Below are 15,258 nucleotides of genomic sequence, written 5' to 3'. Positions count from 1 at the left end.
AGGTATGAAAGACCTGTAGACAATTCTCTGTACTGCAAAACGTCATACAGATAAATTATAGACCACTGAAGGCACTGGTAACATGCTGTCCTCTCAACAAAGACAGAAGTTACTGGAGTTAGAGATTCAAAGAAATATATTGGTTATGTGCCAAAGGATATATTTACAATATAATGGTTTGTAGGTCTCAGTGAAATACTTAGGGAAAAAAAGACATGAAAAATTTACTTTCTTGTTTACTTCTACAGTAGGTTGTTAAGTGACAAAATACCCCCCAATGTCACAATGGCTAGTTTTCTCTATGCCGGGGAAGGGCCTATGCATTCAACTGAAACTCCATAAGAGACTTGATTTATGCAATTTTGAGCCACACTGCAGTCCCCTTTACCCCCTACCAAAAAATAAAAATCCAGAAAATATATTCTCCAAAATATGGGACCTACATTAGATATAGTAGCTGATACAAGCAAGTCACCTAGATTCTTAAAGTTACAAAGGTGTTTTGAGGTTGGATGTGCTATGACGATTCATTGTGTGATAATAATGCTTAGTTTTCTCTGTTCTTGTGACTGTATGATTTTCATTTTTAAAATGAATAAAATTATCCCTATTAATCAATCAAGAAACATGTTTTGAATAAACACCAAATTCTCTAAAATTAGTGAATTAATCATTATCTAACTTTATGATTCTAGAAAACTATATTTTTAGTTAAGTTCAATAAACTGTATGCCTTAACCCAGAGGGGTTAAACTTGAAAATGTTCATGAAAATTGGATTTTTGGCTGCAAATGGAAGAATGAGTTATATTCAAATATTGTAGAAGTCAACCTTGGTTTAATCCATTAAGAACTTTTAATAACTAAAGACGCAAGAAATAAAGAAATTGAAGAAATAATAATCTTTCTTTAAAAATCTTTTTTTTTGAGAGGAAGAGAGAGAGAGAGAATCTTACAACCTCAAGATCATGACCTGAGCCTAAATCAAGTCAAATGTTTAAACAACTAAGCCATCCAGGTGCCCCAGAAATAATATTTTTTCATAACTGACTTGTAGAAGTAGTATAATAAGAATAATTCATGTGTTTGTTGAATATTCTTCCTCAGCTTCAGATTTTAAATCCATTCTATCCTTAATTGTGATATGCTCTTCACTGGCAACATTGTTGGAGAAACAGAAGTAGTCAGGAGACTGATGCATTTTAAATTAAATAGACTTTTTTTTCTGTCTTACATGGAAAGGAAGAATAGCTGAACTCAGTTATATTTTACTGAAAAAAAATTCATAAAGAGTCAAATAATTAGGCACCTCTTTTTTTCTTTTTTTTCTAAGTATTTCCACAGTTGCATTAATCTAACCTTTGCCCTATCCTGTACTCCAGTTCGTATTTTATAATTAGCCAAAATATCAACAAATTAAAATAAAGTTCTTCTCTCATCTTCCTTATTTGGAAAATATCATTGCCCAATAACTTTTCTGAAATAGAAATTAATAAACACTATTTTTAGAACACTAATTGATCAAGATTACTATGGCATAGTTCCCAGCTTTTAAGAAACTCAATAATCCACATATAAGGTACATGGATATGTCCAAATACATTATAGGAGAAATTATACTCAGTATCAAAATAGAAGTACAAATAAAGGAAAATGGAAATGCAAGAAAAAGATTTATTTGAACTAATGGAGATGAGAAAAAGTAGCATTTGAACCGGTTATTGAGGAAGGGAGAGGGCTTAGGAAGAAGTGGAACTTTACAGTTGTGATAATAGCTTAATAAAAGCCACACAGCAAAGTGTAGACTGAAGGAATGGAAAGAGTATGGGATATGTGTATGTGTGCGTGTCCATTTTGTGTCTAGTGGCAAATAGTTGTTAAGAAAACCAAGTCAAAAAAAAAAAAAAAAAAAAAGAAAACCAAGTCCACGTTGTAGAAGGCTTTGATTTCCAGGTTGAGGAGATTGCATTTTATTTTGTATTTATTTATTTACTTTTAACTTTTTTAGATTTTATATATTTATTCATGACAGACGTAGAGAGGCAGAGACATAGGCAGAGGGAGAAGCAGGTTCCTTGTGGAGAGCCTGATGTGGAACTTGATCCTGGGACCCCGGGATATGCCCTGAGCCGCCCTGAGCTGAAGGCAGATGCTCAGCCACTAAGCCACCCAGGTGTCCCTTATTTTGTATTTAATGGAAAACCATGTAGGAATTTTGAAAAGGGAATCTATAAGCCATTGTTTTAAGGATGCAACTGGTGGCAGCAAAACACAGGATGAATCAGAAGGGGAGAAATTAGAAACAAAAACTAACCGCATAGTTGTTAATATATTTCAGATGGGAGTGATAATGGATGCTTGGACTTAAGCTGGAAAGATAAAAGTAGAATGCGGACAGAATTTATGAGAGAAAAGACACAGTATTTGGTGAGGTTGAAGTCTCAGTCTTCAAGAGGATGCTGATGGTATTAGCCAACATAGGAAGGTACAGAGAGGGTGGTGTGTGGGCACATGTGATGAAGAAGGTACCTTGATAGTAGAAACAGAAAAAAATGGATAACTTCTGCAGATCTTTGGGTACAATGATCTATTTTCAGGTGTATGTTAATCCTTTTAGGAGAAACTATGTCTACTGCCATAATCAGCAGTATTAAAAGAAATAAGTTTGATTGTGATTCAAAAGGCTGTGATGGTTTTATTTTTGTTTTGTCATAGATGTTTGAGCTATTGAATTTAGATGAAAATCTGGGTAGATGAACTTTATAGTAAATGATATCATAGGAATGTTAGGAGATAGTAAAAGCCACAAGGGAAGATTATTTTTGACCAAACCTTTTAGTCATAATCTTAAGTGTTTGTTTAGTGTTCTGTACTTGCTGACTGCATGGTCTATGATTGCTTTTATTCCCATGGTATCTAGACTAAAAAATAACAGGAGAGTAAAGTATGCCTGCATGGGAAGGAAAAAAGAAAGTGAATTTCATTTTATCCTGATTGTATACATCTCTAGGATTTGATTTTTCTCTGTGCTAGTATACTTAGAGGGCAGAAGGTCAAATGGCAGTTGTGAGAAATGAAATGATAAGTTACATATATATATGTGTGTGTATATATATATAAATTTAAGTAATTAAATTACATATATAATAGTAAGTTATAAAACATACAATTATGTATATAAAGTATAAATATATAAGTAAATAATTATATATAGATATATAAATAAGAATAGATTTGTATTGTATCTTTTGAATATTAGTGAATTAGGTATATACATCAAAATCTGGAAGTCAAGACCAAATCAAATTAAAATATCTTCATTAAAATCAACTAAGTAGTTATATTCTAGTAATTACTAATTGAAGGGACTATTCAAATGTGGATTTTTAAATCTTTTCATTTTCCTCCATACTTCAAGTGTCTGTTCATTCAAATATTCCACTGTCTTACCACAGCCTTCAAATAAACTTGAAAGGGAAAAAAAACAAAACTAAAGCAGTCCATTTTTTAATTTTTCTATAGATTACTCCGTGGAAACAACTGCGACTAATTTAGGGTATGTGAGTTTTCCTTTTCTTTTTTTGTCTTTGGTTTCTATTAGCACTTGTGGCCCATAGGTAAGAGCATGGGAACTCACTCCTACCTGAGCACTTAACAAGTAACTAAACATCTTACTCCCCTATCAATACTTACCATTAGTTTTAATTTTAATGTAAAAAGATTAAAATTATTTTTCTGGCCCCATTAGGACAAATACACTCTAAGTTCTTTATCTAGGGACAACCAAAAACATCAAATGTCTAGGTTATTCAGTATTCTTCCCTATTACCACAAATGTTTGAGAATTATTCCCTTTGCTTTGACGAGAGGTTAATATAAATCCAGACTAAGGAAGCAGTCAAATCAGTGCCAGTCTCCCTGTTCTATTTGATAAAGGGATTTTTTTTTTTTGTAGCGAGAAGAGTATGAGGTATTGAAGTAGCACATCCTACAAATATATTTGCAAATCTAAAAGATACATCTTTCTTTTATTATATACTCAGGTAGAGGAGGGCTGTTCTCACTGGTGCTTTTTGTGGAGGAAAATGAGGACTAATCTTTAGTAGCTCTGAACTCCTCAATTCTAAGACATAGCAAGACTCATTGCGTTATCTTTATGGAGATGTGCACTTGGGAAGCCACCCAGGTATAATTTTCATGACAGATTTCAGGTTGAAGAGCCATTAACTAACCATTTTCCTGATATAACTGCTTACAATTTTGTTTTGTTTTGTTTTGTTTTTTGCTTACAATTTTGTAAGTAAACATAGTAAGAGGTCTTTCTGCTTGCCCCTTTATGTTTTATTAGCAAAAACCATTATAACATAATTAAAGTTTTTAATTATGTGCTCTAATAACTTCATTAATATTTTGGACACTTTGGAATTCCAATTCTATTGAATTTGGGAAATCTTTCTAATTCTTTCAGGAGCATTATTTTGTCTTCGGATTAAATAGGAATGTATATTTGATTTTTAATTTTTGGTTATAATTTAAAAAGCTAAAACAAAACCTTCAGTAGTTTTTGATATGAGTTAAACAGATCCAGAAGTGGGAGTTGGCATAAGAATCAGGGTGCCAATTTCTGTCTGAATTTATAAGTAAGAAGCAATTACACTGTTGAAAGAGAAAAGATCAGGTAACATCAAAGGATGACATCAGGTTGAAATCTGCAATAACATTGCTAGATAATGAAAGCAGAAGTTTAGTTTTTGGAATGTAAAGAAATCTAGATGTGGATTTCTTCTGGGCATGGTATGACATTTGACATATTAAGACTCCAATATATTATGATCAGTGAATAATGGATTTGAGCTTGTCAGCATGTCCCCTATCTGGAAGAGGTCATGGAAATGCAAAGCAGAGTCTCTGAAAATGGAGGAGAAAGGTTATACAGGGTAGAATGGGAATTTTATAGCATTGGTTTTGTACAGCAAGAAAGCATATAACTTGTAAGCACTTGGCAATTCCTCTGCTGGGATTGACTAAACAATCTTATGACTGAATAAAAAGGAGGCTGTGATAGAAGGAAAAAAACAACAGAACTGCCCCCAGACTATTTACATAAATCACTCCTTTCTGGAATTTTTAAATAGCTCCTTTCCTATGATTAAGAGACAGAATACACATTAGCTTTTTTAAGCTGGCAACTAAAATTTGGCAACTAAATCTAAAGTTGTCAACTGGGGGATCCCTGGGTGGCTCAGCGGTTTGGTGTCTGCCTTTGGCCCAGGGCATGATCCTGGAGCCCCAAGATCGAGTCCCGTGTCGGGCTCCCTGCGTGGAGCCTACTTCTCCCTCTGCCTGTGTCTCTGCCTCTCTGTGTCTCTCATGAATAAATGGGTAAAATTAAAAAAAAAAAAAAAGTTGTCAACTAAAAACTTATGTACAAATCCTTGACATTCATTCAAATATTAATGGTGTATATAATGATATTTACATGCTGTATTTGGACATAAATTATTAAAAAAATTTTAAGTGCCAAGACTGATGCTTAAAATGAGATATTATTCTGATATTTGAATAAAATAATTATAATATCAAAAATTCAAATCAAATTTATAAAGCAAGTTGCCTATTACTGTCTATACACTCATATCTAAAAGTAGGGGGCCTAGAAGAGAATGGCATGATACATTCAAAGTATTAAAAGGGAAAAATCTGCAGCCAAGAATACCTGATAGCCAGCAAGGCTATTATCCAGAATGGAGAGATAAAAGAATTTCTCAGACAAAAATTAAAGGAGTTCATGACTACCAAACTGGCTATAGAAGAAATATTAAGGGGGACTCTTTGAGTGGAAAGGAGACCATATTGATAGTTTGTAAAGTAAAAAACACAAAAGCAGTAAAAGTAAGTGTTTCCATAAAAATCAGTCAAGGGATTCATGAAATAAAAGGATCTAAGATATGACACCATATTCCTAAAATGTGGGGAGGGGGAGGAGTAAAGAATGGGTTTAAACTTAAGTGTCCAACAACTTAATATAGACTGCTATATGCAGAAGTTGTTACAAAAAAACCTAATGATAACCACAAACCAAAAACACTAAGAAATTTTTAAAGAATAAAGAGAAAGGAATACAAGTATGTCACTAAAGAAAGCCAACAAACCATGAAAGAAAGCAAGAGAATAAAGGATCAGAGAAAATCTATAGAAATGACCATAAAAAAAGTAACAAAATGGCAGTAAATATATATCCATCAATAATTACTTTGAATGTAAATGAACTAAATGCTCCAATCAAAAGACAGGCCAACAGAGTGAATAAAAAAACCAAGATCCATCTATATGCTGCCTACAAGGGACTCATTTCAGACCTAAAAACACATGCACATTGAGAGTGAAAGGATGTAGAAATGTTTATCACACAAATGGATGCCAAAAGAGAGCCAAGGTAGCAATACTCATCTACCTATCATCTATCTATCATCTATCTATCTATCTATCTATCTATCTATCTATCTATCTATCTATCATCTATCTATTATCTATCTATCTATCATCTATCTATCTATCTATTCACATTTATTTATTAGAGAGAGAGAGAGAGTGAGTGAGCAAGAGTAGGGGAAGGGGCAATGGAAGAGTGAGAGAGAGGCGGAGAAGTAGACTCTCTACTGAGTGCATTCTGATATGGATCTTGATCCCAGGATCCTGAGATCATGAACTGAGCTAAAACCAAGATGGAGGCTTAACTGACGAGCCACCCAGGTGCCCCCAAATAGAAAAACAAAGACTGTAACAAGAGACAAAAAAGGACACAATCCAATGAGAGGTTATAATAATATAAATACTTATATGCCCCAAATGGGAGTACCCAAATACATAAAGCAGTTAATAAAAAACATAAAAGAAATAATCAATAGTAATTCAAGAATAGTAGAGTACTTTACACCCCACTTACATTGGTGGATAGATCATCCAAACAGAAAATCAACAAAGTCAACCAGGAAATGGCAGCTTTGAATGACACACTGGACCAGATGAATTTAATAGCATATTCAGAATAGTCCATCCTAAAATAGCAGAATACACATTCATTTTAAGTGCACATGGTACATTCTCCAGGATAGATCACCTATTAGCCCACAAAACAAGTCTCAACAAATTAAAAAAAAAAAAAACTCAAATCATACTGCATCCATCTCTTCTGACTACAACACTGAAACTAGAAATTAACCACAAGAAAAAGTATGCAAAGACTACAAATACATGGAAGTTAAACAACATGCTACTAAACAATGAATAGGTCAACCAAGAAATCAAAGAAGAAATAAAAAAATTACATGGAAACAAATGAAAATGAAAATACAACAATCTAAAGTCTTCAGGATGCAACCAAAGTGGTTCTAAGAGGGAAGTTTATAGTAATACAGGCCTACCTCAAGAAGCAAGAAAAATCTCAAATAAACAACCTACCATTACCCCTAAAGGAGCTATAAAAAGAAGAGTAATTAAAACCCAAACTCTAAAAAAGCAAGGAAATAATAAAGATTAGAGCAGAGATAAATGATATAGAAACCAAAAAAACAAAAAACAAAAAACACACAATAGAACAGATAAATGAAACCAAGAGCTGGTTTTTTGAAAAGATTAACAAAATCAATAAACCTCTAGCAAGATTCATTACAAAAAAGGAGACATGACCCAAATAAATAACATTACTAATGAAAGAGGAGAAATAACAACTAACACCTCAGAAATACAAACATTTTTAACGGAATATTTATGAAAACCTATATGCCAGCAAATTTTCAACATAGAAGAAATGGATAAATTCCTAGAAACATATAACCTACTGAAACTGAATCAGGAATAAATAGAAAATTTGAACAGAGTGATTACTAGCAACAACAGTGAATCAGTAATCAAAAAACTCCCGAAAAATAAAAGTCCAGGATCAAACAGACAGCTTCACTGGTGATTTCTACCATATGTTTAAAGAAGTAAGACCCATTCTTTAAAAAAAAAAAAAAAAAAAAAGACCCATTCTTTTCAAACTATTGCAAGAAATACAAGGGAAGGAAAACTTCAAAATTCATTTTATGAGATGATTATTACCCTGATACCCAAACCAGATAGACCACAAAAAAAGAGAGCTACAGGCCAATATCTCTCATGAATGTAGATGCAGAAATCCTCCATAAAATATAAGTAAACCAAATCCAACAATATATATTTAAAAATCCTGCACCACAACCAAATGGGATTTATACCTGAGTTGCAAGAGTGATTTAATATTCACAAATCAATCAATATGATACATCACATTAATAAAAGGAAGGATAAGAGCCATATATGGCTATTTCAGTTGATGTAGAAAAAGCATTTGATGAAGTACAACATCCATTCATGATAAAAACCTTCAACAAAGGAGGTCTAGAGGGACCATACCTCAACATTAACAAAGTCCTTATGTGAAAAACCCACAGCCAACATCATACCTAATGGTAAAAAAAACAGTTTTTCTCCTAAGGTCAGGAACAACAGAAGGATGTCCCCTCTCACCACTTTTATTCAGCATAGTACTGGAAGTCCTAGACACAGAAATGAGACAAGAAAAAGGAATAAAAGGCATCTAAATTAGTAAGAAAGAAGGAAAACTTTCACTATTTGCAAATGACATGATACTGTATATAGAAAACCCTAAATACAGCACCAAAAACCTACTAGAACTGATAGATGAATTTGGTAATGTTGCAGGATACAAAATCAATGTAAAAAAATCTGTTACATTACTATACACTAACAATGAAACAGTAGAAAGAGAAATTAGGAAAACAATCCCATCTACAATTGCACCAAAAACAGTAAAACACCTAGGAATAAATAAACGTAACCAAAGAGGTGAAAGACCTATACTCTGAAAAATAAAACAGTGATGAAAGAAAAATTAAACCTCAAATGGAAAGACATTTCCTGCTCATGTATTGGAAGAGCAAATATTATTAAAATGTCTATATTATCCAAAGCAGTCTACAGATTTCATGCAATCCCTATCAGAATACCAATGGCATTTTTCACAGAACTACTAATAATCCTAAAATTTGTATGGATCTGCAAAGACCTTGAATAGCCAAAGAAGTCTTAAAAAACAAAACAAAACAAAACAACAAACAAACAAACAAAACAAAGCTAGAGGTATCAGGTACCAGATTTCAAGTTATATTGCAGAAGCAGAAAGCAGTAGTAATTAAACAGTATGATATTGGCATAGAAATAGACACATAGATCAGTGTAATAGAACAAAAACCCAGAAATAAACCCATAATTATATGGTCAATTAATCTTCAACAAAGGAGGAATGTTATACAATAAGAAAAAGTCTCCTCAACAAATGGTGCTGAGAAAACTGGACAGGTACATGGAAAAGAATGAAACTGGACCACTCTCTTCACCATTAAAAAAATAAACTCAAAATGGATTAAAGACCTAAATATAAGACAGGAAATCATCAAAATCTTTGAAGAGACCACCAGCAGTAATCTTTCTGACATCAGCCTTAGCAACGTTTTTCTAGATATGTCTCCTGAGGCAAGGAAAATAAAAGCAAAAATAAACTATTTGAACCACATTAAAATAAAAAGATTTAGCATAGCAAAGGAAACTATCAAGAAAACTAAAGGACAACCTACTGAATGAGTGAAGATCTTTGCAAATGGTGTATCTGATAAAGGGTTAGTATCCAAAATACATAGAGAATTTATACAACTCAACATAAAAAAAAAACCCAAATAATCCAATAAGGAATGGGCAAAAGACATGAACAGACATTTCTTCAAAGAAGACATACAGATGATCAATAAACACATGAAAAGATACTCAGCATCAATAATAATTGAAATGCAAATCAAAACTACAATGAGATACTACCTCATGTCTATCTGAATGGCTAAAATAAAAAAATATATAAGAAACCACAAACATTAGTGAGGATGTAGAGAAAAATGACTTTTGTGGGAATGCAAACTATTGCCACCACTTTGGAAGACAGTATGGAGTTTCCTCGAAAATTAAAAATAGAACTACCCTATGATCCAGTAATTGCACTACTGAGTATTTACCTCCTGAGTATACAAAAATACTAATTCAAGTGGATACATGCACCCTTATGTTTGTTGCAGCAATATTCAGAATAGTCAAACTATGAAGCAGCCTAAGTGTCCATCAATATGTGAATGGATATATATATATATATATATATATATATATATATATATATATGTAGTCTTGCCATTTGCAACAACATGGATAGAGCTAGAGTATAATGCTTAGTGAAATAAGTCAGTCAGAGAAAGACAAATACCATATGATTTCACTCGTGTGAAATTTAAGAAACATAACAGGTGAACATAAGGGGAAAGGAGAGAGAGGCAAACCATAAAATAGACTTTTTCGGGGTGGGGGTAAAGGGATAAGGAAGGAGAAAGAAAATCTCCAAGCCCAATGTAGAGCCCAATGCAGGGCTCAGTCTCATGATCCTGAGGTCATGACCTGAGCTGAAATCAAGAGTTGGACACTTAAGTGACTGAGCCACTCAGGCACCCCAAGACTCTTAACTCATAGAGAACAAGCTGAGAGTTGTTGGAGGGAGTTGGATGGGGGATGGATTAAATGGGTGATGGGTATTAAGGAGGGTACCTGTTGTGATGAGCAGTGGCTATTGTATGTAAGTGATGAATCACTAAATTCTACTCCTGAAACTAATATTACACTACATGTTAACTAATTAGAATTTAAATAAAAAAACTTGAAACAAACAAAAACGAAACACAATAAATAAGCAAAAGAAAAAAGAGACAAACCAAGAAATGGACTGCTAATTATAGAGAACAAACTGATGGTTACCAGAGAGGAGGTGGGTGGGTGGATGAGGGAAATATAGGATGAGGATTAAAGAGTACACTTATCATGATGAAATAAAGTCAAATTAAATTTAAAAAAATAAAATAAAAAGGTGAGGCCAGAGATGGCAGTACTTTTTAAGAAGTGTTTTAAAATGTGTGAATTTCACACAGTATTGGTCAACAGAGAGGGCTGTTGAATAGGCTAGGAATTTGCAAGGACACGTGCCGACTCATATAAATGTTCGCCAAGTCATACCCTCACATGTTTAATCTCGTGTTGGTCATTAGTGTGGAGAGTCTCTACCCTATGAATGTTTGTGTTTATGTCACCTCTATGAACCTCACCTGTGGAATCAATTGCTTCTTCTTTAGTATTCCCACTTATCCATTCTGGCCTGTATTTTAGTATATATATATATAGTATATATATATTTGTCTGCCCCTACCATAGATGTAAGTTTCAAGGTAGGAAGTTTTGCTCCAATTTTTATCACTTATTCCTGGTAGCAACTAACATATGCTGTAATACTAGATACCTATTTGTTGGAAAAATAAACACAAAAGGACATTATACAATTAATCAATTGGATAAAATCACACTGAAATCATATGAGGTTCTGATTGGAAGTGCTTCTCTTGTCATTCTGCTCATGAGATGATATTTAGTATGCCAGTAGGTATAGATGGTACTATGGTGATTTGCTGAAACTAATTAGTATATCAATTCCATTTTAATTTTGTGAGATGCATCCAAGATATATATTAACCCATAATTGGAATTAAATTCTCATAATATTTTATTAAGAAGCATGTCAAACTCACATCTCAGTTTAAATGAGAGAGTTTCATGATCTTGCAAGTCGACTTGCTCAGAACTCTCCTAAATCTTGGCAGGACAGTGCAAAGAGGGCATTCCAGTATTGAGACAGGACAACTCAGAAATGTGAAAGTTTTCATTTTGAACTAATTACATGTGTCTTTTGACAGGTATGCATATATAATGCTGATGTTTTGAGGAATCCAAATGTAAGAATAATCTGAAAAGGAAACAGTAATTTAGGTTTTTTCCAACTAAATACTCCTCCATTTATCAACATTAATGCATCCTTTGTCATCCCTATTTACTGATAGTAGAGTTCCAGAAAATAGAATATAAAGTATTTCCTTAAACCCATTGACTTTTACCTTCACTGAACTTCAGCTCTCTGATAACATAAAGCCATCTATTTTCAGTGATGCCTCTCCATCAGCAAAACCATACATCATCTGAAATTATACCTCATCATTTTGAGTTATGCTTCACCATTTGGGGTTATGCTACTTCTACAATGGCAAACTCTGGAATATAGTGATAGATAATTTATCAAGTAGATACTATATTGGAGACCCTGACTTAAATAGTTTACATGTAGTCATTTATGGGTTCTCAAAAACAGTCCTAATTACCCCAGCTCCACAGTTAGTGAGGTAGAGCTAGGATTTGGCCCCTGAAAGTCTGGCTTCAGGACATGTATGTATTGCCTATCAACAAGATATCCTCATTTGATTTAAACTCCCTGACTGCTACTTCTCCCAGCTCTTTGCTTTTCTTGCATGTAGCCTTCAGTATGTCATCCAGCAACTTGGTTCTTCTTTCTTTCTAATCCTTTCCCATTCTATCACCCAACATGGATTCGGTGGTCATCCAATGCCACTGCACTCTTGCTATTACCCAGAAGTTTCTGCCTAGACCTTTTATCCCCCACCCCCTGCCCCAAATCTAGGCAACCAGTCAATCACTTCATCAGTTCTCCTTCTTAGGATCCAACACTTGGTCATAAAATTACATTGAGTAAATGCATTAAAAATTCAAGCTCTCTAACCCTATGTAGGTTCTTGCTATTACTAGTGAACTGTTAATTCAGTCCCTTGACAATTCTCTATTACCTCCTTAGGTCAAATATACCTAAACTTTTCCATATTTGGTAAGTCCTCAATGTCTTCAGGACCTAGCTCACATTTAGCAGATAAACTTAGTTCTTATTTTACTGAGAGATTTGTGTACACTTCTCTTTTTCACCATCACAATTTTTCTGTTTAATTCTAACCCTCCTTTTTTTTAAGAGAGGGAGAGAGATAATCCCAAGCAGGCTCCACATCCACTGTGGAGCCCAAAGTGGTGGGGCTCAATCACACAACCCTGAGATCATGACCTGAGCCAAAATCAAGAGTCAGATGCTCAACTGACTGAGCCACCAGGGGCCCATTAGTTTCCCTTTTTATCCCTAGGCTTAGAAGAAGAAAGATTCTTCCATTTTAAGGTTGACTTCTTTATCTATACTTTTGGTCTATTCCCATATAGGCTCTTCTAGGAAGTTGTCAGTTACACTCCTGATTTTCTACCTTCCAACTGTCTGTTCTTACTAATTTTTCCCTCTCAGCAAATTAACTCATTTGAGTAATCTTTACTTTAGGAATAAAGCAGAGTAGAACAATTCTATACTTTGATCCTTTACATTTTAATTTACCTGTCTCATCTCCAGCCCTTGTTTCTCTGACTTTCTTGAAAGAGTAGCTTACCTTCACTGACTTTTCTTAATATCATTCCTATGGATACTATTCCATGAAGCCTAGGATAATTAGCCTAAGGTATTCACTTCATATCCTCTTTTCTCATTCTGATCCCTGTTTAGCCCTCTAAAAGTGAGAATCTTCCTCCTTGGTTGTAGAAAGCACTAACTCATCCTGCTGCCCCAGATGCATGGGAGAAGAGAGACTAGAAAATGAGAGCACTAAGCAATCCTAAAGAAAAGATCATAAAAGGAATCTCTAAATGTAGATGTTTACAAAGAAGTAAGAACTTTTAACATCCCTAAAGCCTTTCAGTTAGCACTGAGGACCTCCTGTATTTTGGTCTTAACACTGAGTGATGAAGGAAATGGGAACTTGAACTCCGTCTTTAGAAGGGAGAGTGCCACTGGTTTTAAGGTTGTTCCAAAGCTAACAAGTCTGAGGCAATAATGGATCATTTGCTCAGGAGTCCATCTGACTACCTGATGGCTGATTTGAAATTATACCATTTTCCAGGGCTTCTACTGGGTAGGCCAATGTATCTGAAACAGTATGGATAAGTAGTCCATCTGGAACTCTGAAGGATATAGGTGTGGGTGAAAAGACTGGCAAAGGCCAAAATTCATAATCTTTATTTGCATGTCATCCTTGTGCAGAGGCTGTGCTAGTTCTCTGTATTGTTCAATTTTTGCATATGTATTGCTGAAGAAAGCACATAATTATTATCTTTAATTTTATGTGTTTATTAGAGCTCTCATTTTACTTTAGACCCCTTGCCTTTTTTTGGGACAGCTCTGAGGTATAACTCATCCTTGCAAACAGGCTGAAGCTGGATTAAATCCTGCATGAGGTTAAATTCACTTCATATAACAGACATTCATGCATTACTTTTAGAATTGGTTTTAAAAGCCCAGGCATTTGGGACACCTGGGTGGCTCAGTGGTTGAGCATCTGCCTTTGGCTCAGGGCATGATCCTGAGGTCCTGGGATCAAGTCTGCATCGGGCTCCCCGTGGGGAGCCTGCTTCTCCCTCTGCTGCTGTCTCTGCCTCTCTCTATGTGTCTCTCCTGCAACACATATCTCTAAATCTTAAAAAAGAAAACCAAACCAGGAATCCAGGAATTTATCATTTTGGAAAAAAGTCCTTCCTGATTCTTTCTATACCTGCCTTTTTTTTTTTTTTTTTTTAGATTTTATTCATTTATTCATGAGAGATATAGAGAGAGGCAGAGACATAGGCAGAGGGAGATGTAACAGACTCCCCTTGGGGAGCCCGATGCAGAACTCAGTCCTGACGCAGGACTCAATCCCCATGCAGGACTCCATCTCAGGACTGGATCCCAGGACTCCAGGATCACACCCTGAGCCAAAGGCAGACACTCAACTGCTGAACCACCAAGGCATCCCTCTCTATACCTGCTTTGACCTTCATCTAAGAAGGAATGTAATGGGCTTCATGACTTAAACAATTGGGAACACTGACACAAGAAGAAAACTTTAAAACATATCATAAGTGCTGCTTCTACTTACGGCAGATGAGCTAGCACGACTCATGGGAAATCATTTTATAATTTCGTAAAGTGCAGCTTCCTTCATGGTGAGAGCATTAGCACATTTTTAAATGAATGATGCCAAATCTCTTAAATGTCTATAGCCTTTACTTAAGTTTGTGCCTATTACTCAGCCCATGGATATTCTGTACTGTATCAAGTGGATTGTCATAACATCTATTATGAAGTGTGATAAAAATTTCAGTGAGCTATCAAATCTTTTTGAAATCCGAAGAACTTTATGGCTAAAACTAATATGAAGTTCTATCA

General features: G+C 34.5%; 1 pseudogene; it reads right to left on the bottom strand.

Moving 5' to 3' along the window:
• Positions 1-14,054: 14,054 nt before the first annotated feature.
• LOC119874336 lies at positions 14,055-14,151 on the bottom strand (annotated as a pseudogene).
• Between the last annotated feature and the right edge of the window lie 1,107 nt (positions 14,152-15,258).

Source organism: Canis lupus, chromosome 12 (genome assembly GCF_011100685.1).
Source record: "Canis lupus familiaris isolate Mischka breed German Shepherd chromosome 12, alternate assembly UU_Cfam_GSD_1.0, whole genome shotgun sequence".
In the NCBI taxonomy this organism is placed as follows: domain Eukaryota; kingdom Metazoa; phylum Chordata; class Mammalia; order Carnivora; family Canidae; genus Canis; species Canis lupus.
Note: the sequence above shows the minus strand (reverse complement) of the source record. Positions and strands in the feature narration are given on the sequence as shown.